The sequence below is a fragment of the Erpetoichthys calabaricus genome, chromosome 11 (assembly GCF_900747795.2).
Source record: "Erpetoichthys calabaricus chromosome 11, fErpCal1.3, whole genome shotgun sequence".
Classification (NCBI taxonomy): Eukaryota; Metazoa; Chordata; class Cladistia; order Polypteriformes; family Polypteridae; genus Erpetoichthys; species Erpetoichthys calabaricus.
This window is the reverse complement of record NC_041404.2, coordinates 110,528,651-110,555,670: the sequence shown is the minus strand read 5'-3', so window position 1 is coordinate 110,555,670 and position 27,020 is coordinate 110,528,651.

Below are 27,020 nucleotides of genomic sequence, written 5' to 3'. Positions count from 1 at the left end.
ATTTAAAGTATTCATGAATTTGCATATCTTTGGAGTAGTTGTCATCATTTTCATGAATCACATTGATTACTTATGTATAATAAATTTTAACTATTTGCCCATTAAATAAAAATTAGAACTTTTTGATAGTTCATCTGCGTCTCTGGTTTCTGTGTTGAATGGTAGATGTTGAAATATCTCTTATGAAATCAAACCAAATCAAATTTTTTTGTCACCTACAAATTATTCATACAGTACATGTTGTGAAATGCTTAGTTTCTGAGTGCCAATGACTGGGCTTTAAGAAGAATTTAAACTGACAATAACAATAATACATGACTATAAATTTCAAAAGTCATTAATAGAATTATAAAGTTGTGATAAATAATAACTAAATAATTGACTCAATAACTTAAATAACAATATAAGACAGTTTATAACAGAACATCATGCATTTCTAGACACTTTCCTTTTTCAACATGCAGATGGAATGTGGGTAAAGCTCGTTCACAGTCTCTCGGAACTGGACTTTGCAGTTTACTTGACTGCTGCACAGAAAAGAGGCCTTTGTTGAGATGGCTGCTGTCATGGATGATTTTCTTTGCTCTGGACCAACATTGTTTGGTGTAAATGTAATTGGCATTAGGCAGTGCATACCCAGTTAGTTAACTGTATCACACTCTTCAAAGCTTTGTGGACCTGCTGTGTGTTGCTCCCAAACCAGGGACATAGTTTTGATGGTGGATTCATAGACGTTCTTTAGTACTTGGAATAGCAACCTAAAATTGCTGAGGTTTCTGAGCTGGTAAAGACATTATTGTGCCTTCTGTACAAGGTGTTGGTGTATCTCGACAAAGAGGTATCTAAAACTGTCCACACTCTCCAACTGAGTGCTATTATAATTGAGGGAATGGTAGCACATGCGCTGTTTTCTCCTAAAGTCCACAATCAGATCCTTTGTCTTGTTGACATTCAGAATAATATCTTGATTTATCATTATCTAACTTGATTTTTGGTTATTATGGCAGGTACTTCCATAAAGCTCCAATGACCTTTTCTCCTCCGCTTCCACTGCTACATGTTAATGTCACTGGCTCAGCCTTACTCCACTAACTTGGTGTCATGTTTTAGCCAGAGTCTCAGTGTGGTTTCTTTTTCTGTGATCTTTTCGTTATTCTAAATAGTATTATTTTGTATATTAAGTCAGTGATTATGTTTTTGTCCTTTTGTATGTTGAAAATTGTTTTGTTTATTAATTACATAGTATGAGTGCATTATGTTTATTTTTGTATTAGTATATTTAGTTGTTTGCCTTCTCCTGCTTTCACAGTGTTTTGGGAGATAACCACCTCTGCCTGCATTATCCATATATAAATGGTAGTTTCTCCAGAACAGCATTCAGTTTGATATTGTATTCATCATCTTATTAAGTATTGGGATTTACTGCTTTTCTCAATCTTGTGGGTGGTCTATAGCACACTCCTAAAATAAGACCCCTTTCCCTAATGCTTTCCAGGCGAAGCCACATGTCATCACTAAGATGGGGCTCATTGTCCAACTGAAGAGGACTTACATTTAAATTCTGTTTGAACTAAACAGCAACCCCACCTCCTTTTCTGTTTGGTTTTTTCTTCCTAAAAAATGTGTATCCCTCTATGCTACACTCATCCCCATCTTTGTTATTTAGCCAGGTTTCCGTTATTGCTATAATGTAATTATTCTCTGCTACATACAATTCCAACTCACTTGCCTTCATTTTGATACTTCTAGCATTAAGACAAGCTATTTTTAATGTGTTACTCCTTCTATATTTAAATGTTGGGTTAGAATTTACATTACTGCCCATTTTTATTTCTACACTGTTGTTTGCTCCTCCACATATACAGTAGTTCTAAACCTGGCCTGTCCTAAACTCCCTGCACCCCCATTCCCTAGTTTAAACAATCCTAGTTTAAACAAATTCTTTTCTTAATAACAGGTAATAAAATCAGATTCAAAAAGCCAGCCTTTTTGCACACTTAGACAGTGAGCTATGTGGTGTTTGAAATGGAAATGATAGTCATTCATCTGGCCATCGACCATAATTATTCATACTGTATTACCTGCAATGAGTAAAAAAACTTAACAAAATCTGAGGATAAGAGTTTTGATGATATTTATGAAGAAGATCTGAGGAAAAATGCTGTAGGTGTGTTGGCTGTGGCAATTAAGAGTTAATCCTATTTGTCCCACAAACCCAGTACCCTTTTCAATGTGAATTGAATAGAAGGTAAATATATTGATCAGAAAAAAGAAATGGTGACTGAAAAAACCTACTGCACCTAGTTTCTGATCTTAACTGCACCGATTCATTTTTTGTTTTATTTTATTGTAGTTTAACTTAATTCTTCCTTGCTACACAACATATATATATATATATATATATATATATACAGTATATATATATATATATAATGGTATTATCAGCCATTATCGATCTATGATAAAATGATTTTATCCTTGCGGAGATGAAAGTAATTATAAACGAATAAATAGAAATTGATCTACTTGCTCTGCTTTTGGTAGCCAGAGTGTATATGAGCAGCCACATGCACAAGGACATTTGGCCTGAATGGAACACCAGCATATTTCTAGGAGGAAGCACATCCATTCTTGTGCCAGAATGTGTTTTCATTCTGAAAGGCTTGAGTGAGAATGCAGTATTTTCTATACAATGCTTTTCACTGTATTGAGGCACAATGCTCTGGTCATTAGTCACTCATGCATGCTGCCATGTGTTGTTATTTTTTTATCCCCCATTTTATGTGCTCTAATTTGTAGATTAGTGAAATCTGTGAAGCAGACTAACTTCTGCTCCAAGAGAAGCAGTGTGGCAGACCAACTGGAATCAGTGCCTGGAAAAGAGGCAAGGGCAAACATTGCAAAAAGAGCAGCATCCAGGGCATTATCCCTCATGAGGCTCTTGGCAAATGTATGCTACAATCTCCCCAGCACTGCCCGCTGATGCTTTGTGAAAAGTATGCCGTATGTGGCTACTACAATCGACAGATCCCTAAAGAGATGCTTCTGTCGATTGTGCAGAGAAGAAGTCAATAACCAGTAAACACAAGGGAGTCAGTTCAGCTCATTCGTTCTGAGATTGTCATCATGAACAATCATGCATCTGGCCCAGATGTCAGAGCACTTTTCAGATTCAAAGTCTTAACATGGCAGAAGAAATCCTGCTTTTTTATATGATTCTAGTAGCACATTAGTGCAACATGTGCAGCATCTGGCATCCCAGCTCTCCAGAGCATTAACACAAACTAGAACTAAGCCATCGACTGGCAACCCTGTGGGAGACATGGAGTGGAGAGTATGCCTCTGATGTGAACCAGAACTGATGAAGGCATAAACTGTAAGTCTCTTTAAAATCTAGCACAGAGTTCTGGACTAAAAAATATTAGGTTCCATGGTCCATCTCTACCCCATCTACCTAGCTGACTCTGAACAGATCAGTTCTCATACCAGGACACCCATCCACGACTGCAACATATTTATGGCGTGCACACCAAATCACTTTAAATGAAAACATCGGACAAACTAACAAATGCTGTTGTACATTTCTGTTTTCAACCCTCATGGCATGACCACCATCCTCTGAAACTCTGATTTCTGACAGAGCAGATTCTGCCACGACCTGCACTGGATGATGGTTATGCTGCCTGTTACCTGTTACAGTTGATTTTCTTCCTGATTGTTGTCTTTGGTTTTAAACTTCACTTGCCACCATCCCTGTCCCGTCTTTATTTATGCACAATTCATCCATTCTTTGGTTAATTTTATACTCTCATGGTATGAATAGGGGTGGCATGGTGGTGCAATGGTAGTGTTTCTGCCACCCAGTATGGAGACTGGAGCTTGAGTCCTGGGCATTCCCTACATGGAATTTTCATGTTGATTAGGTGAATTGACGTTGCTAAAATGGCCAGTGTGTGTTTCCCATGCAATGGATTGGTACCCTGTCTGGAGATTTTTTTTATGCCTTGCTTCCTATGATCCTGGCTGCCTCATTACCCTGCCCTGAATAAGTGGGTTAGTAAAATGGATTGATGGATACTATGAATATGTTAGTTTTTTATATTTTCTAGGAAATGAGCTAAAGTTAAATAAGAATAATGCTTTAAATGTTTTCAAATACAAATCAGTGAAGCAGGCAAACAGTACAGGATGGGCCTCAGTAGTTTTGTCACTCCTTTATTCCTTTCTTCATTCCAATGAAACTCTGCAGTGGTTGCATATCAGTTACTTTACTTATAAACCGGCTCCTTAGATGTTGTCAGCAGGCCATGGGCAGCAAAATGAAAGTATTTTGTGACATACTAATAGTGACTGCACTTTACAATTGTTTGCCTGCAGACGCCATGAAACTCTCAGCTGGCCAACTTGTAATTGTCATCCAACATGCTATGGCGGAGTGAACGATGAAAACTATCAGTCGGCCTGTGCAATGTGTTTCAATGCGAGCAGAGAAAGCCACAGTTGTTTTTCTGTCCACAATGCTGTGTATGCCACACTGATGCGCTTTTTCTGTCAGCTAGGGCATGTGTCAGTGCCGTTGCTTGCACCAAGATGGACCTGAAGCTCAGTTATGTGGGCGAGGGAGCCCACTCCTCCAGTTCTAGGGTTGTGTTACACTTGTCACATCATTAGCTCTCTGTTAAGATAAAGGTCAACTTTTAAGTTTCAGCATGACAGTCAGACTACCCTTAGCATTTTATATATACAGATTCCATTGATATTTATGACATTTCCATGATATGTAACATCTTTGGGCAAAGAACTAATATACTATAACATAACATAACATAACATTTGGAAACTCGCTTTACCCAACTCCAGGTATTGGGCAACTGGAGCCTATTCTGGAAGCATTGGGCACAAGAGCATGAACCACCTAAAATGTAACATGTGCCACATGGGGAACCCGTGGTCCATTGATTATTCCCAGTATGATACTGTAAGATCAAAAATAACAAATGTGTACAATTTTTTAAGTTTAATCATTTTTCAGGAAAAAAGAAATACATTTACATAGAGCTTTTCTTGCTACTCAAACCACTTTTCATAGATAGAGCAGAACCCCTTCAACCATCACCTGGATGATATGATGACAGCCATTCTTGCACCAGTAAGCTCAACACACATTAGCTGTAAGGTGGTGAAGGGGTGAGAGAGGTGGCCAATTAGAAACAAGGGATGATTAGGGAGCCAGAATGGACAAGGTCATTATTGGAAATTTAGCCATGACAATGGGACAAACTCCACTCTACTCTTTTCGAAAGATGTCCAGAGATCATTAATGATCACAGAGAGTTGATATCTCGGTTTTACATCTCATCTGAAGGACAGCACCATATTTAGAGCACAGTGTCCCTGTCACTGCACTGGGGCATTGGGATTCACACTCAGACCACAGGTTAAGCACCCCCTGCTGGCCTCACCAACACCACTTCTAGCTTTTCACAGATAGTCTCCTATCTAAGTACTAGCTGGGTCCAAACATGTTTACCTTCAGGTGGATGACTTGTTCTGTGGTTTCTTGATCGAAAATTTTTCATTCAGTGTTTGAATATTTTAAAGATCAAGCATAGTAAACTGCAATGAACAGAGTTTTGAAAACTGCTAGAATTTTGTATAAAAGTCACATTGTTATAAGGATGAGGTACTATGCTGTCATTGTTGAAATGGCTACTTGAGTTATGCTAAATCATTATTAACACTAGAGACAAGATGAAGATATTGAATTGCCATCACTAAGATCTTTTTAGAGAATTAGGTCATCTACATGCCAATATAAATGTAATGGTAAAAAAGAGGTATGAGACATGTAAAATTAGCAATATTGTAAGCATAATAAGTTTTTTGATTTAGAATAAAATATCTACTTTTTAAATATGCTATGTGCTAATTTATTATCTGACAATGTACAGGTATAACTATCCTGCTTCAGAGTGTTTGACTGCAGATCTGTGTTAGTGATGGATTTTATGGAGTATAATACTTTTTGAACCGAACTTAATTGTAACTTGAGCATTTAACTTACTTCAATTATAAGTTTAACTCAACCACTTTTAAAGAAGGCAATTGGACATAATAAAGTTAATCCATATACTAGAGGAACTCAAAGGGACTATGTGTCAAAAACCCTTTGAGTCTGGTAAGATATTACACCACAGGATTAGAAAATTCACATGAGGAAATGTCACTTGCATTTCTAACTAACATGCAAAATCTGTCAACAACAGCATGACCAGCAAGCATTACTGGTCAGAAGTGCATAGAAATAGCGGTGCTGGGAAAAAGCAAAGCATGATGTCACATACATGAAGTTGTGCAGCTTGCAGCTTGGAAGCTGTCCCATCTGAAGGGAGATGGCAGATCTCTTATTGCTCTTTGCAGTTTGAAGTTTCTTTGCATCTTTAGATAGATAGATAGATAGATAGATAGATAGATAGATAGATAGATAGATAGATAGATAGATAGATAGATAGATAGATAGATAGATAGATAGATAGATAGATAGATAGATAGATAGATAGATAGATAGATAGATAGATAGATAGATAGATAGATAGATAGATAGATAGATAGAATTTTATAACCTGAGGATTGCTGGTTAATTGCTCAAGAAGAGCAAATGGCCAGCATCCGGCAAAGTGAATTCTTGAACTGTGACAAATGGTGTCATGACCCATATTTACTCTGTGGGAGGCACATTTTCTCCGTCTGGCAGTGTACATACTGTATGAGAGTGGGGGTGAGAAAGAGCACAGCTTAATGTTGCACAGATCCTTGTAAGCTGTCCCAACTGAGGAGTGATGGGGAATCTCCTAGCACTCGCCACAATCCAAAGCTAATTTGAGTCATTGTAACCTGGGGGTCTCTGGTTTAGAGATCAGGAACAGGACTTGGCCAACAGCTGCCACAGATCATATTCTTAGATGTACTCACGTAGAATGCATTCCAATACATTTAACGTTTTCAATCCAAAAGAACACTTTAGAAAAATAACAATGTCAAATCATGTGAGTTATACAATGTTCATGAAACAAGATGGCTTACAATTCTGTGAAAATTCAGAAAATGCAATGTGAGCTATGGAGTACCCCGGAGATGTAATGCCTTCCTACAAATGGACCATTCTGAAAAAGTAATAACTTCAGGCCATCAGAGTTATGAAAAGGATCTTATGGCCATATAGACATGGCAGAAATACTGAATGAAGACACTACTTTGGCGGAGGTAGAGTGGTTTGGGTCTCACCAAGTGCTATTACTTTCCTACGACCCTTAAAAAATATTTAATTGTGAACAGGACATATTATGTATTGCTGTAACAGATTCCCCATCTTTGACAATAGTTTGCTCTTGTAGAGCTCTGAAAGATTGAAAATATTGCAGTAAGCCCAAGTTTTCTTTCTGTGACCCTAAAAATGGAGAACAGGTTCAGTAGGTACGTGAACAACTGAATAGATGCGCATTGGTCGGTGTTTGGTGGCTATTGAATGATGAGTAGTGTTTTACTTTTACTGTAATATAGTTGTGAATATATGCAACGTTCTGACCTCATGAGTCGGAAGTCTGCTATACAAAATGATGAGTTTATAAATAATTAAAAGTTTAATAATGATAAGAAAGTGTATCACTAATGTTAATAATGAGTACTGAATAATAAAATAAACATTAATGAAAAAGCTTGCATCTCCACCTTATATTAAATACACTAATCCACTGACGTAGCATAAGGAAAAGCAGACTGTTTAATATTCCCTAAAATTACATAATCAGAGTGCTTTTCATTTTGCAGTCTATAAACTGCTGGCTCTTTGACATTTAAAAATCAGCTTGATCATTTCATACATGTGATATGTGTGAAATTGCTATAGTTGATGGCACTTTTTTAAATAAGGAAGAGTACATCTAAATCAACAGTTATATGTTTACTGGCCACAAAGAATAATAATAATAGAATAAATGTAAAAAAATTAGACATATTTATCCCTACATGTACCTTCTTCGCCTTTCCTTGGTATCCTTGTGTGTCTGAACCTTTCATGAGTGGCGCTCCCTCTCTTATGCGTGTTCCCATAAAGATTCATTTCACAGACTGTCATTTTGAGGCTTCCTGCTTGCCTCCTGTCTGCTTTTACACATCTCAGCTTTGAGGACAACTCTCAGCATGCCTCCTACACCTTCACTTCTCCTTTATGTCTCTCACTTGCACTTCCTTTTTCAGTCACATCACCAAAGCCAAACTGACCAATCAGATTGCTCAGAGAAACCGGACACAGACCGACCTTAGCGTTTTACTATTTACAAAACTCACCGTTACGTTACAGGCATTCCCTCTCTGCTTAGAGGAATGTTAGACTTATTGACTCGGCATCTAATCCTTGCATGTGTGTGAGTTACGAAATGTAAACAAATGTAAACAAAGACAAGATGGCATCGACATCTCATGAGGGAGCGAAGCAAGTGTAGAAAACAAAATACTCAGCAGACAATGTTTTGTGCATTATCGCTGAGTCAGACTCTAATTTTTCAGAATCTGATTTTGTTGAGAGTGATCAGGAGATCGAGCAAGAGAGTGAGGAACTGGCATCAGCTGAGCGCATTTGCACAGCCAATGCACCTACGGCAAGGTTCGTGTGGGAGGAATACCCAGACATTGTTCTGTGGGAGCCAAACTGGCTACCAGGTTTCACAAGACAGCATGGCTTGCTGTTGGACTCGACAGATTACCAGGGACTGGACTAGTTCAGGCTGTTCTTGCCTGAGGCTGCCTTTCAGCTACTGTCAGATGGGACAAACAGGTATGCAGACAATTTTTTGAATCGCAGGCTGCTCTTGCACCACATTCTCGTTTTTCAAAGTGGAAACCCACAACAAAACATGAGATGAAGGGCTTTGTGGCATTAGAAATAGAGCTGGGACTGGACTTACGATATAACTTCAAGAGCATTGGTCCAAACGTGCTTTATCCCCTGGTGGCTTTGGAGAGGTTATGCCACTTGATGATAGGTATGTGCTCCTGCAAAATGATTGCGAGCAACTGAGCTTCATAAATTCTGACACTAGTGATGAGGAGTTCTTGGGGATTCCAGAAAACTAGAAGAGTGCTTGAACCTTAAAGTCTCTCTTCATTTGTTAATGACAGTGATGATGGTTCTTAATACTGCTGTTGACTTTACATGGTTGAAATATTATTCTGCTATATTTTATTAAATATATTATTACACCATTTGGTTCAGAATTTTTTTTTCTTGTTTTCCTCCTATAAACCTAGGTGCATCTAATGGTCAGGTGCATTTTAAGGAGCGAAAAATATGGTATTTGACTTTCCCTTCCCATTTGTGGCTATGAGCTTCATAGTCTGTCCAATGCACTATAAATCACATTATATAAAAAGTAAAGCGCTGGCCTTGTTGGATGTTGAACTCAGCTGTTTCATTTCTCAAGTTTCTGGCACTGAGGCTGTCATCATAAGACCCACGTTGTGATGGCTCAGACCTTTGTAATGCATCTTCCAAATCTGACCCAAACATTACACAAACTGCAAGTAGACCTGTATTTTATTTTGAACCTTTGTCATATATTAGCGATCAATATTTTTGTATTTTTCATTTTCTTTTCATAACTGTTCTAAATGAGATTACAATATGTTTACTGCTTAACTCTTCAGATGTAAACTGTATGTCGTCTTACCTGATTTATTTACCATTGATTTATGGTGTGTTTCAGGGTCAGAGTTCACTAAGAAGGAGTTGGCAGTCAGTTGTGCATCAAAGCACCTTGTAGGACTGTGCATTGCTTAAAGATGATGGCTATACAATAGTGTCCTTCATTAGGGCTGCATTTCATTTTTCTTTTTTCTGTTTGTATAGTAGGCAAAGGGGTCAGGGCCAGAAGAGCTCAGAGCAAAACCTTCTGTCATATTTAACATGATGATTATCTTGATTAAAGTAAGACACACTCACAATTCAAATTTAAACCCTAAGGACGTATTAAGACCAAAGTTAGGGTGAGGAATATCATATACCTAAGCAAAGAGGGATAGCAAATATTGTGGCAGGGAGCATGCAAATGTATTGCAGGCTGTACCTGAGGAGGAATTTTAACACAGGACTCTGGAGCTGCAGATGTGACCACAATGCTACTGTACAGACGGCCAAAAAGGCAGTCAATCTGAAAAGAGTGAGAATCAGGAGAAAGAATGGAGTTGAAAGGCAAAGGAAAGGTCAAAAAAGACAATTGTCAGAGCCAAAATGAGAACCAACAATGAAAGTCAAAAAGTGCTTGTTTCAAAAGCAGTAATCAAAATAGCCATCAGGAAATTCACATAAGATGGTTCCTATCTCAGATACCAAATGGCTGCTCACTCTTAAAAATAAAGGTGCCAGAGTGGTTCTTCAGAAAGATGCCATAGGGGAACCATTTTTGGTTCCCAAAAGATCCATCTGCATGATGGTTCCAGAAAGAACCTTTATTTATCTAGACCTGTACTGTAACAGGCTCCGTTCACTAAATAACTGAATAAATGATTAGAGATTTGTAAAATACCAATGAGCCCTGATTTTAAAAGGACTTTCACTGCTGTGACAAAGCCGCTATACCAGCGCTCAACCCGACACAGACAGACGCAGGAGGCACACCAATAAAGCAAATAACTGTTTTATTTTTATTTTTCTTTGCCTGTGGGCAATGCCTTCCCGTTTCCCACAGGCACAACACAGTCTCACCAATCACTAAGCACACACACAATACTTTTTCTCCTCTTTATCTTTCTCTTTTCTCCACCACTCCTCTCTGGCAAGCTTCATCACTACCACCCAACTCTGGCTCATGGAGTGGTGGCTGCTGGCTTCTTTTATAGCCCATCCGGAAGTGCTCCAGGTGTTTGACCACCTATTTCTGGTTGCACCTCCAGGTGTGGCGGAAGAGCTGCCCACATGGGCTCAGGAACCACTGCAGCGCCCCCTGGCGGCACCCCTGGATCTCAACAGCCTTGAGGGAATCCGAGGCACCACTGCCACCCACGGGGGACTGCCATCCAGTGTCCCAGGGAAGGTACTATTCAGTCCCTGCTTGTTCTCCTGGACCATATAAAGAAGAGATGTCCTGGCCAAGCAAGAGCCCCAGCCATCTGCCACACTGCATACAATCAAACAGGATAAGTCCATGTTTTTTTTTAATATATTAGTGTCCTCCTACATAGCCTACCATACATTAAAGATTGAAATTTTTTAAGTGAGACCAGCTTTGTTATATGGGTTGGAGACGGTGGCACTGACAAGAAAGAAGGAGGCAGAGCTGGAGGTAGCAGAGTTAAAGATGCTAAGATTTGCATTGGGTGTGACAAGGATGGATAGGATTAGAAATGAGTACATTAGAGGGTCAGCTACAAGTTGGACGGTTGGGAGAGAAAGTCAGAGAGGCGAGATTGCGTTGGTTTGGACATGTGCAGAGAAGAGATGCCAAGTATATTGGTAGAAGGATGCTAAGGATAGAGCTGCCAGGGAAGAGGAAAAGAGGAAGGCCTAAGAGAAGGTTTATGGATGTGGTTAGAGAGGACATGCAGGTGATGGGTGTGACAGAGCAAGGTGCAGAGGACAGAAAAATATGGAAGAAGATGATCCACTGTGGCAACCCCTAACAGGAGCAGCCAAAAGAAGAAGAAGATGAAGAAGAAAAAGAAGAAGAAGGACGTTTTTCAAAGCACAAAGAACCAGCTCCATATTCAAAGAACCTTTCCCAGCATTAAATGGTTCTTTGTCAAGCAATGGTTCTTCAAGGAAGCGCACACCCAGTAAAAAACCATAAAGTGCCATTAAAGAACTAATGTTTTTAAGAGTGCTTGGGGTATCTTTATACCAGGGTACCTGATGATATCATAATTAGTGCCCGTCTGGTGCATTACTGGAAAATTTCCATGGAGATGATGATGCCAGCTCTGCAAAATTGAAAAAAATAGCAGAAAGCTGGAATTAAAATTCTGGTTACAGAATTCGATTTCTTGGGTGTAAAAGAGACTCCAAAATTTCATTTAAAAAGATCATCAATCATAAGTTACCTTACAATTTAATGAATTGCTATACTTAGATACAATAATTAAATTAACTGTTCCTTATTTTTAATGCTTTTTGGGATTAACATTATCTCAGAATTCTTTACCTGAATTAGGACAGTTTATTAATGTTACATTTCATACATTATCCTTCATGAAGAACAGTACAATACTGACTCAACTGTGCATGATGGTGTTGTGTGAATGTGCAAAAGACTATCAGGTTACATATCTGAAATGGAAACCTTTATTTAAAAATCTGGATGAAATATTTAGACAAAATAGCAACACACTAAACCAAAGAAACTGGATGGACTGAGTGGGCTCCTCTTATTTATCAAACTTCTTATATACAGTGCTTACATTACATTACATAGCTCTGTTAGTCAACACCATTTCAAAGCACATTCCTTGAATGTTACAAAGCACCCACATCATTTTTTAAAAACAAAAAAAGACAGCTTATTTAAATTATATAATGTCTTTTGGCATGATTACTGTCCCCTGCCACACTGCATGTACAGCAGAAGGTGGTATATGATATTCATACACTTAGAATATGCGTACATGCATATATTAGATGACCTCGAAGAAGTGTCTCTCCTGAAATATAAGACCTCAGGTCACCCTGCTGAAGTTGCTGCAATGGAAGTTTTCAGTTTTGTCTTAAGTGATGAAGATTGTGAGCGCACACACTGGAGTCACTGATCGGTGGAATTTAACAAGACAAATGACTATTTATCTTCATGTCACGCTGTTCCCTGCATCACAATGTGGTGGAAGGGAGCCTTCCTATGCATGTAGTATTTATGAATCCCCATTCAGGTATCGGGTCATGTGTATTTATTGTCATTTGTCCTTTTGTATTCGGATTTTCTTACTTTTGTTTTTCTATTTTCCTGTATCTTCTGCAGTATCCTGAGCCTCTCCCCTGTGATGACCAGTATATTAAAAAATCAATATAGTCCATTCAGATAAGAGAGTTCCTAATATATAACTGCTGAGTTGGATGCTTTCCGATTAGTTTGGTCTTTGCCGTATTCATCACTGAAGGACTTATACCACATTAAGACACAGCAGTCAATGCATGGGAAAGAAACTACTATAAAAGGACAGCTATGTGCAGCAAGCGATGGTGTCATGACCACAAGAAGGGCTCTTATGAGGTTGGTTTATATTGTGTTTTTGAAGCAGAAGGCAGCCTAACCAGTTCATGTCTGAATGAACTCAACAGGCTGAGAGTCACTCCCAAGGGGTAGATGGGCTGGATGTGAAAAATGTCGTGAAGCCACTTGTGAATTGTTAGCATTTGTGGTTAGGACAAGAAGTCGCCTGATAAAAGAAAAAAAATACTCACAAACAGCATCTGTTTCATAAGCAAATCTGGCATATCTGAAAAACAATGTTCGCTTTAATGCAAAATGCAGCAACTGTTGTTTCAGCTACCTAATTATTCCAAAGCAAATAGACATGAGTGACAAGTCTTTTATAACAAGAAATGGGCGGCATGCTTTCATGTTTCATAAAAGGACCCCATCAGAGCAAAATATGTTTTCGCTTTATTTAATACGAGGGCAACATAGCACAGGAATTCAGTGTACACTATTGACAAATCCATAATGAATTTCAAAGGAACCAAAGGTCACAGCTTGTTGATTCTCTTTCTCCAGCACAAGTTAAAAAGGTGTCACGCTTTGTGGAAAGTCTATGATTTTCATGATCATGCACATCATAAATAATCAATTATATGTCAGACTGAAGCAGAATAAATAGCATGTTACTAATTACCCAATGCATACACCGGATGTAATGGGCAAGTAATCCATTTGCATTGTTCAAGCAGCATGCAATTAATTCATCTAATGAACTCATGTTTCACCAAACAGTAAAAAGTAAAAGCATAATGAATATTTCTTATCATAGATACTCACACTCTCATGGATATACTGTATGCATACGTTACTCTGCTGCCATAGGGGCAGAGGGGCACTTTACAGATGCGTTTTATACACCACTCTGTTTGTGGTTATGTGCAGTTTGCGGTAATACTGTATATGTACTGACTCAAAAGAAGACAGAAAGGATCGGAAGATGAAATGCAGTCACCAAGTCAAGCCAATAATATTACCAAAGTCTAACCAATCAAAACACTATTCAATAATCAAAGATCTTAACACTAAAAGCACGCTGTTTAACTGGGAGAAGCATGTGTAACAAGAATCACACACCAATACTGTTTTATCCTAATCCTGGAAACCCTGGAAATGAAGTGCTAACCTTTATTTGCTCTGATGATGTCACATGTCACAGATTCCTGGAGCATTTTGGGTAGGTTGCCATGGCAGCCTAATAATGCTAACGTCTCAAAATGGCAGTGCCTGTAACTAAAGAAAATTTTTCAACTCCTTCAGAAACCTTTCTCGATAAAAACAAGTGCCAGAATTGAATTCTTCAGATAATGACACCCAAAATAGCTGCTTACTTTGCTCAAAACACTTCATGAGACACCAGTCATAACAGAGTGGACCCTTCATTAGGCTGACCTGACTTTACCATGTTTTATGTGCAGACTATGCTATAGCAGGTGGCATGAGTGGTACGGAGCAGAACCCTAAAAGGGACTATGGAATGACAGACTTTCATAGGCAGTTAGAGAGCCCTGCTGTAAGCCATTGTCGTAAGCCAGGGCCTGGTAGGGAGTAATGTGCTCTATGGTGTCAGAGATTAAATAGAGATCATAAAAAAAGAGATCATAGGTAATATTAGGATGAGAGAATGTCTCCTCTAGTTAATAAGCTCTGCCCCAGAGGAGAGGACACGGTCCAAAATGTATTAGGTATGCCCAGTTCTTCTAGTGAAAAGGTGCTCACTAGGCTGCATTGGTTTTTAAAAGACGGTCTTACCAGAAACTTTGTAAAGCTTATGATAAACTCAAAATAATTCTATTTATGAGGTGGAAGATAATAGAGTACTAAATGACATCTGAATCTGACACGTAAGATGGAAAAGAACATACTGGCAGAGAGGTAAAGAGGACAGAAAATAGAGAAAGAGTAAGACTGGAGGATTAAGGGATACTGATTTGTAGTGTTTTCAAACCTGGGGGTGTAGGAAAGCTACCAGTAAGATAGGGGCTTTGATTTGAGTTTAGCCAGGCCCAGTGCAACAATAGAATGTTCTGACTTCTCCCTGTAATTATCCCTCCCCTTATTATTAATCATCTTATGCTAGGGAGACACATTTCCAACACACAGCTCCTGGGACCAGGGTTCAGTATGCAGCCTGGCCTGTGTCTTTGTTGCATGATCTCTCTGATTGAGCGTGTGTGGCATTGTGCTCCCAGTTTACCTGCAAATGGTATTACATTGCTCTGGGGATTTAATGGTCCTTGATCCTTTTTTGTAAAGAAGGCCTCTGACTCTCAAGAACCCTGTTTTCGGAGATGCAGATTCAGGAAATGACTAGAAGAATATCTGATCTGTGAGTATCACTTGCGGATGTAAATTCTTGAATCTCAAAACACCCACATATGGTACCTTCTGAACTTGGCTCAGATTCAATATAAATATAAATACACACACACTCCCCCATACACAAGAATTGAATACACCATCCTCTTTATATACGCATTGTATTTAGACAAATCTTTGTAAGCATATCCATTCACAGTGTGACAGTACACTGACTGGACATTTCCTGTTTAGCTGAAAGCTCAGTCAGTAGCAGGATCTTATTTACAGGCAGTGCTGCAGAAGGAGAACAGGCCAAAAATGGTTGTGTGTGGGTACTTTTCACAGGATCAATTGGCAAGAACAAAGATGTAAGTGGCTTTGGCTAACAGCTTGAGATTGGGTGCCAGATACACCAGCATAATATTTCATAAAAAGTAAATGTGTTGGAGATTTTCTCCACAGCAAGGCCACAGAAAAGTGGTGACCACCCCAAGTGTAACAGACGGGCTACTATTAGTTACCTAACAAGGATGTATTAACAATGGTGTGGAGCAAAGTAGATAACATCCACCCATTTTCCAAACCCACTTATCCAGAGCAGATTCTCAGGGACTCTGCAGTCAATTCCAGCAAGAATCAGGTGCAGTGCAGGAACAATTCTGGATGGAGCGCCAGTCTGTCACAGGGTGAACATACTCACACACTGACATGGGCAATTTAACAACATAAAAGTCACCTAACCTGCATGTCTTTGGGCTGTGAAAGGAAACCAAAGTGCCTTGAGGAACCCCACATGGATTTCAGGAGAACATTTAAATTCTACTACTGCTGCACCAAAATGCCAACCAAGTGTACAACATGTATAACATAATTTTTAATGGATGGAGTATGTTGGCTGAACCCAAAAAAATGTTCCTAATTGATCTAACAGTTCCATGGGAAGAGGGATGGGAGGAAGCAGCAGATAGAAAGAAAAGCAACAACCAGCAGCTTGTCTCAGATTGCTGGGATAAGGGTTGGACAACATGGTTATTCACAGTGCAAGCGGGATGTTGAGGCTTCTCAGCTCAGTCAGTGTGGAATCTGTTCACAAGAATTGGAGTGAGAGGCCATGAGGGGAGAACATCAGTTCAGAGATAGGAAGAAATGGCAGAGAGAACCTCTTGTTGGCAATGGTTGGAGAGAGGATTTTAACTGGAAACCTGGAGGATAGGGACAGTGACTGGCTAACACTGCATACCCGCCAAATGGAGAGTGTTGTGGCTAAGGGTCGAAACACTCCATGAAGGCTGGTAACCACCTGAACCTCTAAGGTAAATTCCATTCAAAATGGTTGCTGAATAGCATTTTAGATATAATGTTAACCTTGGTGACCCTAAACAGTTAGACATAGTTATAGTGAGCTAAGTGATGGAATAACTTCAGCTGAAAAAATGTTAATGAGTCGATGAATCCATCCTGCTTGTTGTTTTCAATGCACTTTGATCAAAGGTTTAAATCCAAAATTTTAATAATGTTATTTAAATCTTTCTATTGTAGTTCACCCACCAATTTAGCAGACTTAATTAACCCATAAGTGCCAAGGAGAACTCTTCGCTTTGCTCATGCCCATCATTTGTTTATCTCAACTTACAAATATTAAGGTTTCCGAGCCTGTGCCTTTAATAATACTGATGCAAAACCTAGAATTTTTGGCTTCTTTCACGTAAACAAATTAAATAATTTTACCTACTGTACGCTGATCTAAATTAGACACTTAACTCATTTGATCAAGCTTGTTAATTGTTTCTCCCTAACTTGTTCTTGGTTTCTCTACATATTATACTGTAGTATATTTATTCTTGTGCTGTTTTATGCTACATTTAAATTGGATCACCTCCTGGCAGAACTGTTTCACAACCCCAAGCCAATAAAATAAGATAGCATAGTATTCTCAAATTTGTTTAATTCATTTGGGGGTCAAGAGGGCAAGAGCCTATCCTTGCAGCACAGGGTGCAAGTTAAAAAACAGCCGTAGACTTTGTGCCAGCCCATTACAGGGCACACCCATACGCACACCCTCTTGTACATTGGGCCAATTCTAAGTCACCAATTAAACCAAACAATCAGAGTTGACAGAGGAAATGCCACACAAATGCAAGCAGAACATGCAAACTTCACCCAAACCAGGACCAAGCATAGGATTTAAACCCAGCTTGTTGGATAGGTGAGGAAGTAACACTAATCACGGAACCATTGTGCCATCCAAAGAAACAAATACACAGAATTAAATAATTAATTATTCCTTAAATTACTTAGATAGGTTTGGCTACTTATAAGTCCACTTAAAGAAAATGTGAGTACAGAAGTGGCTGTCATTAGAAATTAAAGATGAACAATAAAAAGCAATTGTGAAAATTTACTCCATTCATTACCCGTGCTAATTGCAACAGAGTTGAGTTCATTTTCAGATGTAACCCTAAAGTCGAAGAGAGTTATCGTTTAGTTACATGTTTACAACTTTAAAAGTGATACTCAAAGAAATTGAAACAAAGTATAAAGTTTCAAAAACAATGCATAAAAATACAGTGGGGTAAGAAAATGATGCAGTCTGTGTTGCATCTGAATCACTAAGTGGGCATTTCTAATGTGAAGTATACATGTAGTGCCAATGTCCGATTCGGTTTTTCATTGGGTACTCCAGTTTTAATCCCAAAGACATGCAGATGAAGTTAACTGGCATTTCTGTCCTGCCCATTGTGAGTGTTTCTGGCATGTGGTGAACTGGCTCACCATTCAGGGCTTCTTGCTTCACACCTAATGCTTCAGATTCTCACAACTGTGAACTGAATAAACATGTTTGAAAACAAATAAGTTCTAAATATTTTGCATATGGTTTCATATATCTCTCTATTATATAAAAAAATGTTTCGATGTGACAAGACTTATTAGGAGATGAGATGTGACTTTTTGGAAAAGATTTTTTCAGGTCCCACAAGATGAGAATATTGCCATGATATTTTTAAAATATGTAGCCTTGTGAATGCTTTTGTCAGACACACTTCCTGCGCTCTCAGCTCTTATAAATTTTAACGTTTTCCTCACTTTAAGTTCCCAATTAATGTATTATGTACAAATCTTACTGAAGAATTTCATCACGAAGGGTTATCAGCAGGAAAAATGAGTACACGGGTATTCCTAGCACCTAGAAATGAGGAAGTCAAAGGAATTTACACCAAAAATGTCGATTGGTAACACGGCAAAATGGTTAAATGCATATCAATAGACTATGCCGAAACAGTTGGTGGTGATCATGTGGAAGATGAAAACCATCCATCCATCCATTGTCTCCCGCTTATCCGAGGTCGGGTCGCGGGGGCAGCAGCTTGAGCAGAGATGCCCAGACTTCCCTCTCCCCGGCCACTTCTTCTAGCTCTTCCAGGAGAATCCCAAGGCGTTCCCAGGCCAGTCGAGAGACATAGTCCCTCCAACGTGTCCTGGGTCTACCCCAGGGCCTCCTCCCGGTTAGACGCGCCTCACCAGGGAGGCGTCCAGGAGGCATCCTGATCAGATGCCCGAGCCACCTCATCTGACTCCTCTCGATGCGGAGGAGCAGCGGCTCTACTCTGAGCCCCTCCCGGATGGCTGAGCTTCTCACCCTATCTTTAAGGGAAAGCCCAGACACCCTGCGGAGGAAACTCATTTCAGCCGCTTGTATTCGCGATCTCGTTCTTTCAGTCACTACCCATAGCTCATGACCATAGGTGAGGGTAGGAACATAGATCGACCGGTAAATTGAGAGCTTCGCCTTGCGGCTCAGCTCCTTTTTCACCACGACAGACCGATGCAGCGCCCGCATTACTGCGGATGCCGCACCGATCCGCCTGTCGATCTCATGCTCCATTCTTCCCTCACTTGTGAACAAGACCCCGAGATACTTGAACTCCTCCACTTGGGGCAGGATCTCGCTACCAACACTGAGAGGGCACTCCATCCTTTTCCGGCTGAGGACCATGGTCTCGGATTTGGAGGTGCTGATTCTCATCCCAGCCGCTTCACACTCGGCTGCGAACCGATCCAGAGAGAGCTGAAGATCATGGCCTGATGAAGCAAACAGGACAACATCATCTGCAAAAAGCAGTGACCCAATCCTGAGCCTACCAAACCGGACCCCCTCAACGCCCTGGCTGCGCCTAGAAATTCTGTCCATAAACGTTATGAACAGAATCGGTGACAAAGGGCAGCCCTGACGGAGTCCAACTCTCACTGGAAACGGGTTCGACTTACTGCCGGCAATGCGGACCAAGCTCTGGCACCGATCGTACAGGGACCGAACAGCCCTTATCAGGGGGGCCGGTACCCCATACTCTCGGAGTACCCCCCACAGGATTCCCCGAGGGACACGGTCGAATGCCTTTTCCAAGTCCACAAAACACATGTAGACTGGTTGGGCAAACTCCCATGCACCCTCCAGGACCCTGCTAAGGGTATAGAGCTGGTCCACTGTTCCGCGACCAGGACGAAAACCACACTGTTACTCCTGAATCCGAGGCTCGACTATCCGACGGACCCTCCTCTCCAGGACCCCTGAATAGACTTTTCCAGGGAGGCTGAGGAGTGTGATCCCTCTGTAGTTGGAACCCACCCTCCGATCCCCCTTCTTAAAGAGGGGGACTACCACCCCGGTCTGCCAATCCAGAGGCACTGTCCCTGATGTCCATGCGATGTTGCAGAGGCGTGTCAACCAAGACAGTCCTACAACATCCAGAGCCTTGAGGAACTCCGGGCGTATCTCATCCACCCCCGGGGCCCTGCCACCAAGGAGTTTTTTGACCACCTCGGTGACCTCATTCCCAGAGATGGGGGAGCCCACCTCCGAGTCCCCAGGCTCTGCTTCCTCATTGGAAGGCATGTTAATGGGATTGAGGAGGTCTTCGAAGTACTCCCCCCCACCAACCCACAACGTCCCGAGTCGAGGTCAGCAGCGCACCATCCCCACCATATACAGTGTTGACACTGCACTGCTTCCCCTTCCTGAGACGCTGGATGATGGACCAGAATCTCCTCGAAGCCGTCCGAAAGTCGTTCTCCATGGCCTCCCCAAACTCCTCCCACGCCTGAGTTTTTGCCTCAGCAACCACCAAATCCGCATTCCGCTTGACCTGCCGGTACCTATCAGCTGCCTCCAGGGTCCCACAGGACAAAAGGGTCCTGTAGGACTCCTTCTTCAGCTTGACGGCATCCTTCACCGCCGGTGTCCACCAACGGGTTCGGGGATTGCCGCCACGACAGGCACCGACCACCTTACGGCCACAGCTCCGGTCAGCTGCCTCAACAATAGAGGCACGGAACATGGCCCATTCGGACTCAATGTCCCCCACCTCCCTCGGGATGTGGTTGAAGTTCTGCCGGAGGTGGGAGTTGAAGATGAAAACAACAACTTAAAATATCATGAAGAATATCTACAACCATTTACAGTACACCATCTGGTCTTCCACCACCCGAATTACTGTAGAAAGAAGGATGTATCCAAGAAAGGTAATGTAGTACATCTCCCGCGGATAACATTAAGACACCAAAGGAGATCTTGATATGCCATTCGTATTAAAACTTTAACAGTTTCCCATTAGAATAGCTTTTGCAAAGACAATTAACAAATCTCAGAGCCAAACAATCGAAAAAGTCATTTTATTTAATAGAGAGAAAGAAACTAAATTCAATCACGGGCAGTTATACGTCACATGGATGCAAATGTAACACTTCACATGAAAATTAAAATCTGTTTAAATTGTATATCCACATTCCCATACGCGAGCGGCAGAACCACAAAGAGGCTAGTGTGTAGCATTGGCCAGGGGGTTGGCAAGTGAAGCAAGCAGGGGGCAAAGCCCCTTAGTGATCCAGAATAACAAAAAAGTTGACTTTTTGGCAGATTATCATCTGAAGCTATTAGGAAAATTACTTGGAAACTTGGTACTGTTGTCTGCAAATGAAACTGCTTGATTTCTTGGTATTGGAGACCCAAAGCTAAACAGAGAGGTTCAACAATAAATGAGAAGGCATTTCAGATTGTATTTGTTAGGGGTCACTAGGAAACTGGTTTTGCATTTTTTGATTTTCATTATATTCACATTTTGAAATTAAATTATTATTATTTTCACCACTACTTTGAATCAACATTTTGTGTTGTTTTCCTAGTAGGACTACCAAATTGTTTATGGTTGCCTGGCATGGCTACTAATCACAGACACATGTGTCTGTCACTGTGTCTGACATCACAATAAAACATGGCAGCAAGCAAATTTCACTGTTCATGTTTTTGAATTCTTTACAATCTAAAGCAAAGAATATCCCTTGTTTCTTTGGGGTTGGGGCTTCTTTTCAACAGTAACAGTTTTGATTTCTGTTTCTGGCATTTTTGGACCCTCTAATTTTTGTCTTAGGGCAGGGCAGCATGGTGGTGCAGTGGTAAGCACAGTGAACAGACCTGGAGCAGGAGCAGGGGAGACAAGAGAGGGAAACTTACGTAAGAGACAGTGAAATGACTGATCCTGATTTTAATTTTGTGTTTCATATATGCATTTCATATACTTTATCCCACTGCTCTGTTTTACAGATTTATTTATTGACAATTATGTGTTGATATATAAATGTGTTTTATATAAATTGCATAATGACACTGTTATAGTTTGCTTTTAATAATTATACACTGTCTGTAATTTGCACTAAACACTTGCCTCCTCGCTTCCTCTAATCCATCTCGATACATGAAGCACTAGAGGTCGCAATTGAGGGTGTAGCCCATGGCTGTGGAAAATTGGCCATTATACTGCTATGTCTTTTTTATAATATAGAGACCAACTGTGCACAGTAGTCCAGGATAGGCTTCACTAGTACATTATATAACTTAAACATAACCTCTCCTGACTTGTATTTCACACCTTGTGAGACATAAACTAACATCTTATTAACCTTCTTGATCACTTCTGTACACTGTCTTTCTAGTGTAGAAAGTGGAGTCCACTATGACTCCTCGATCCTTCTCATAAGATGTCTTTTCAAGTTTCAGATATTGCATTGTGTATTCAAATCAAACATTTCTACATATCTGTAATACTTTACATTTACTAACAATAAATTTCATCAGCCCTAAATCATCCCAAGACTGTATGCTATCCATGTACCTCCGTAACAATTTAGCTTATTCTACATTATCTTCCCTTAAACCTGTTCTAGATGTGTGGTGCTTAATTTTTCCTTAATAATTGCTTCTGTTAATTTACTTGTGATGCATGTTAAGCTCAGTGGCCTATAATTACTTGGATCTTTACAGAACAGGATAATATTTGCTAAATTCAAGACTTCAGGAATTTCCAAAGTGTGCAGAGATTTTGAAAAATGTGTGTCAAGTTCTTACATATGAACTTTCTAATTTTGTTAAACACATGAGGATAAATGTTATCTAGTCCTGGTGATTTGTTGGATTTCAGCCTATTTAATCTAAACAGTGTTCCTAATATCCTTTTTGTTATATCTGTAGGCAATAATATTGTACTCATAAAAAGGAAAAAAATGGAGACAGGTTCAAAGTGATAAACTTTAACAGGTCCTTTTACTAAGATTATTTCTGAGTATGCCATCTTATTATTATTATCTACTTCCTAACAGCTCCCCAATACCCATAATTCCTTATTACTATGGAATCCCCAAAAGTTCAAGCTTGCAATATACTACACTTTATAACCATTGCTGTGATGTTCTCATAGGTTCTTCAGTTATCCATGGAGCTATTAGACATATTTTTTATTTTGTAACTTCTTTTTCAGCTCTTTATATATCCATCTCGGTGTTCTCTTCACTAGGCATGAGTTGATACACACATAGTGTAAGTGTTGAGATACAGTCTTTAAAACAATAATCCCACAATACAGTATGTGCTTGGAATAGCAGGCAAAATAATAAACACATATTATTTTTGGAAAAAATATGAAAAATATATGAAGGATTATCTTAAAAATCAACAATACACACAAAATTGGCATTAAAAACAGTACAAATGCAAAAATACCTTATCGTTTCTGTTTAAAACTAATTTATATTTTTGCTGAGGAACCTGGCTGTTTCACTCCTGCTGTTCACTTCTGTAAATACAGCGGATGTCTCAAAATTCTGTACTCTGTACAGACACGGTGCAAATTTAAGTGACATTTAACAGATGTTGTTCCTATGGACTTCTAGAAATGAACTACTTCTTATAAGTATTTTTCAGCTTGGATGATCATAGTTATCTACTTGTCTAATCTTCATCAGATCAGTTTTGTGAAACAAGTAAGAAACGATAGGGACCTGTGGGACCTGCATAGCATGGGCAACAGGACTTGGAGCCTTCCACCCCAGGTAGAAACTTGAGAACACAAGCTTATGTTTACATTTCTCCCATTATTAAAGGAAATTCATGGAATCTCTCAAAAGCTGCATGACATCTTTACACTTAATTGAAATCTGGAACACAAGTAAGACAAAAAGCTGTAGCATGAGTTGGAGGAAAGAAGCAGAAAACGCCTCAGTATAAGAATATGGATGTAGGTCTTCATGAAGATAATTTCTGAAATGATTGAAATGATGCACTTTACCATAGCATACAGCAGATGACTTTCTAACACAGAGTGGCATTTTAAAATTAGTCATGGCAGGCCTGTCGCATGCGTTTATGTTATGTGACATAATGATGCTCAGAAGTGTGACTGGGGCAGAGTATGATCCAATGGGGGCAGAGGAGCAATATTAATTCTGCCTGACCAGATGGTTTTCTGCATATGTGTGTGTGCATAGAATAGGACTATTTTTAACTTACAGTGTGACTATACTGTAGCTAGACAACTAGATCAGTCACAAGTGCATTCACCATAGGGGGAAAGGAATTTGTTTTGGGATAATAAATCATTTGTATCTAAAATTTATTGCAAAAGATAAACATAAGGCAAAGCATTAGACTGTCCTCAATGGTAAAATACATACACATAAATTATTTAAAATAATCTAATTTTCTCAAACCCACTTCATCCAGTTGTAGGTTACTGGGCTTTATTGCAGAGGACTTTCTTGCATACACACACAGACATTTTATAATAGCCAATGGACGTTATAGGCATGTCTTTGGAATGTGGGAGGAAACACCAGAGAAGATTACTTTCTGTATATATGGACAATATGGTAGAGTAGTAGGTAACAATTTATATGCTGTATACAGTGGATTCAGGAAGTATTCAGACCCCTCCACTTTCTTGTGTTGTAGCTTTCATTTTAAATTAAAATTAAAATGACAAAGTGAAAACATGTTTTAAGAAAGGTTTACAAATGTAGTAAAAATCAAAAACTGAAATCTTTCATTCTTACAAGTATTCATACCCTTTGCTGTGGCATTCCAGATTGTGGTCAGGCACATACCCTCTGTGGTCAAAAAAAACTGTAAAGCTTTGAATGTTCCCACAAGAATAGTGGTATCAAAAATTGAAAAATGAAGGAGGTTTGGTTCCACCAGTACTCTTTGGAGAGTTGGCTGTCCAGCCAAACTAAATAACCATAGAAGAAGGGCCTTGGTCAGGGAAGTGACCAAAAACCCAATACTCACTCTAACAGAGCTTCAAAAGTCATCTGCTGAGATGTGAGAATCTCTCAGAAGGACAACTAACTATCTAAGCAGTACTCCATCAATCAGGCATTTATGGTAGAACAACAACAACAACAACATTTATTTATATAGCACATTTTCATACAAAAAGTAGCTCAAAGTGCTTTACATAATGAAGAGAAGAAAAATAAAAGACAAAATAAGAAATTAAAATAAGACAACATTAGTTAACATAGAAAGGAGTAAGGTCCGATGGCCAGGGTGGACAGAAAAAACAAAAAAAAACTCCAGAAGGCTGGAGAAAAAAATAAAATCTGTAGGGGTTCCAGGCCACGAGACCGCCCAGTTCCCCTACAGGGAAGCCACTCTTGAGTAAAAGGCACATGACAGTTTAAGGACTCCAATAGTATGAAGATAAAGATTGTCTGGTTTGAAGAGACAAAAACTAAACTCTTGGGGGAGAAATCCAAGCACTATGTCTGGCAAACACCATGAACTGCTCATCACCTGCCTAATACCATCCCAGTGGTAAAATAAAATGGTGTTAGCATTGTACTGTGGAAGTGCTTTTCCACAACAGGGACCTGGAGACTGGTCAGAATTGAGGGAAGGATGAATGTAGCCAGATTCAGAGAAGTCTATGAAGAAAACCGGCTGCAGAGTGCGCATAACCTCATATTGGGGTGACAGCTCACCTTTCAACATGAAAATACAGCCAAGACAATGCTGGAGTGGCTTCAGGACAAGTCTCTGATTATCCTTAAGTGACCCAGCCTATTCGTAGGTGGTCCAGCCAAAGCCCAGACTTAAACCTCTGAACTTCATTGGGGAGACCTAAAGATGGCAAATGTTTCCTATACAGCCAGAGCTTGAGAAGATCTGCCAGGTAGAATGAAATGAACTGCCCAAATCTGTAATTGCTGCCAAAGGGACTTCTACAAAGCACTAAATAAAGGGTCTGTATACTTTGTGACAGATTGAGGTCGCTATCGTCCTCTTGAACCCTCTGACTCGACTCCAGACACCAGGTAAAAGTCCAAATATTACTTTTATTTAGACAATAACGTGCACAAAGCACCCTCCACTCCACAATACTCATAAATCAATAAACACACTAATCAATACTATAATCAATCCTCCACACTCCCAGACACTTCGCCACCCTTCCTCCCAGCTCAGCTCAGCGTACTGGTTTCCCAGAGTCCTTTATATAGTCCATGACCTGGAAGTGTTTCTCCCTTCTGTCCATGTGATCATGAACACTTCCGGGTCGGATAAAAAGCTCCTTTCTTCAACCCGGAAGCACGTCGTTTCCTCTTGTCATGTGATCATGACGCAGTTATAGGGCAAGTAAGAGTCCGGTAGCCTCCCCACAGCGACTCCTGGTGGTCCCCATGGTATCCAGCAGGGCTGTGCATATAAACTACATAGTCCATGAGGCCCTACTGGAATTCGGGGAACGTCCACGCTGTTGGGAGAGCTCCACCTGGCGGCATGGGGGTGTGGGCCAGAATATTTAGCCGGCCACCCACCACAGTACCCTCCCTTTAGCGAAGCCAACTGGGGCGGAGCATCCAGTCCCCCGAGGGACATCCTCCTTCAGGAGGACACGGCCGTCGGGTTGTGGCTCTGTTGTCTAGATCCCCAGAGCAGGGGTCCCCAACCCCTGGTCCGCGGCCCACTACCAGTCCGCAGCCGTCTGACAGCCGGGCCGTGAAAGAACTGCCGGCAACGGCGACTCATTCAGACTTTTCAGAATGCTTGGCGGGCGGGGCTTGGCGGGTGGGGCTTTGCAGCGGTGCAGAGAGATGAGAGAGGCCGAGGTGAGAGACTATTACAACAAAGTATTTTTATGGTCCCGACAGTTTCCCCAT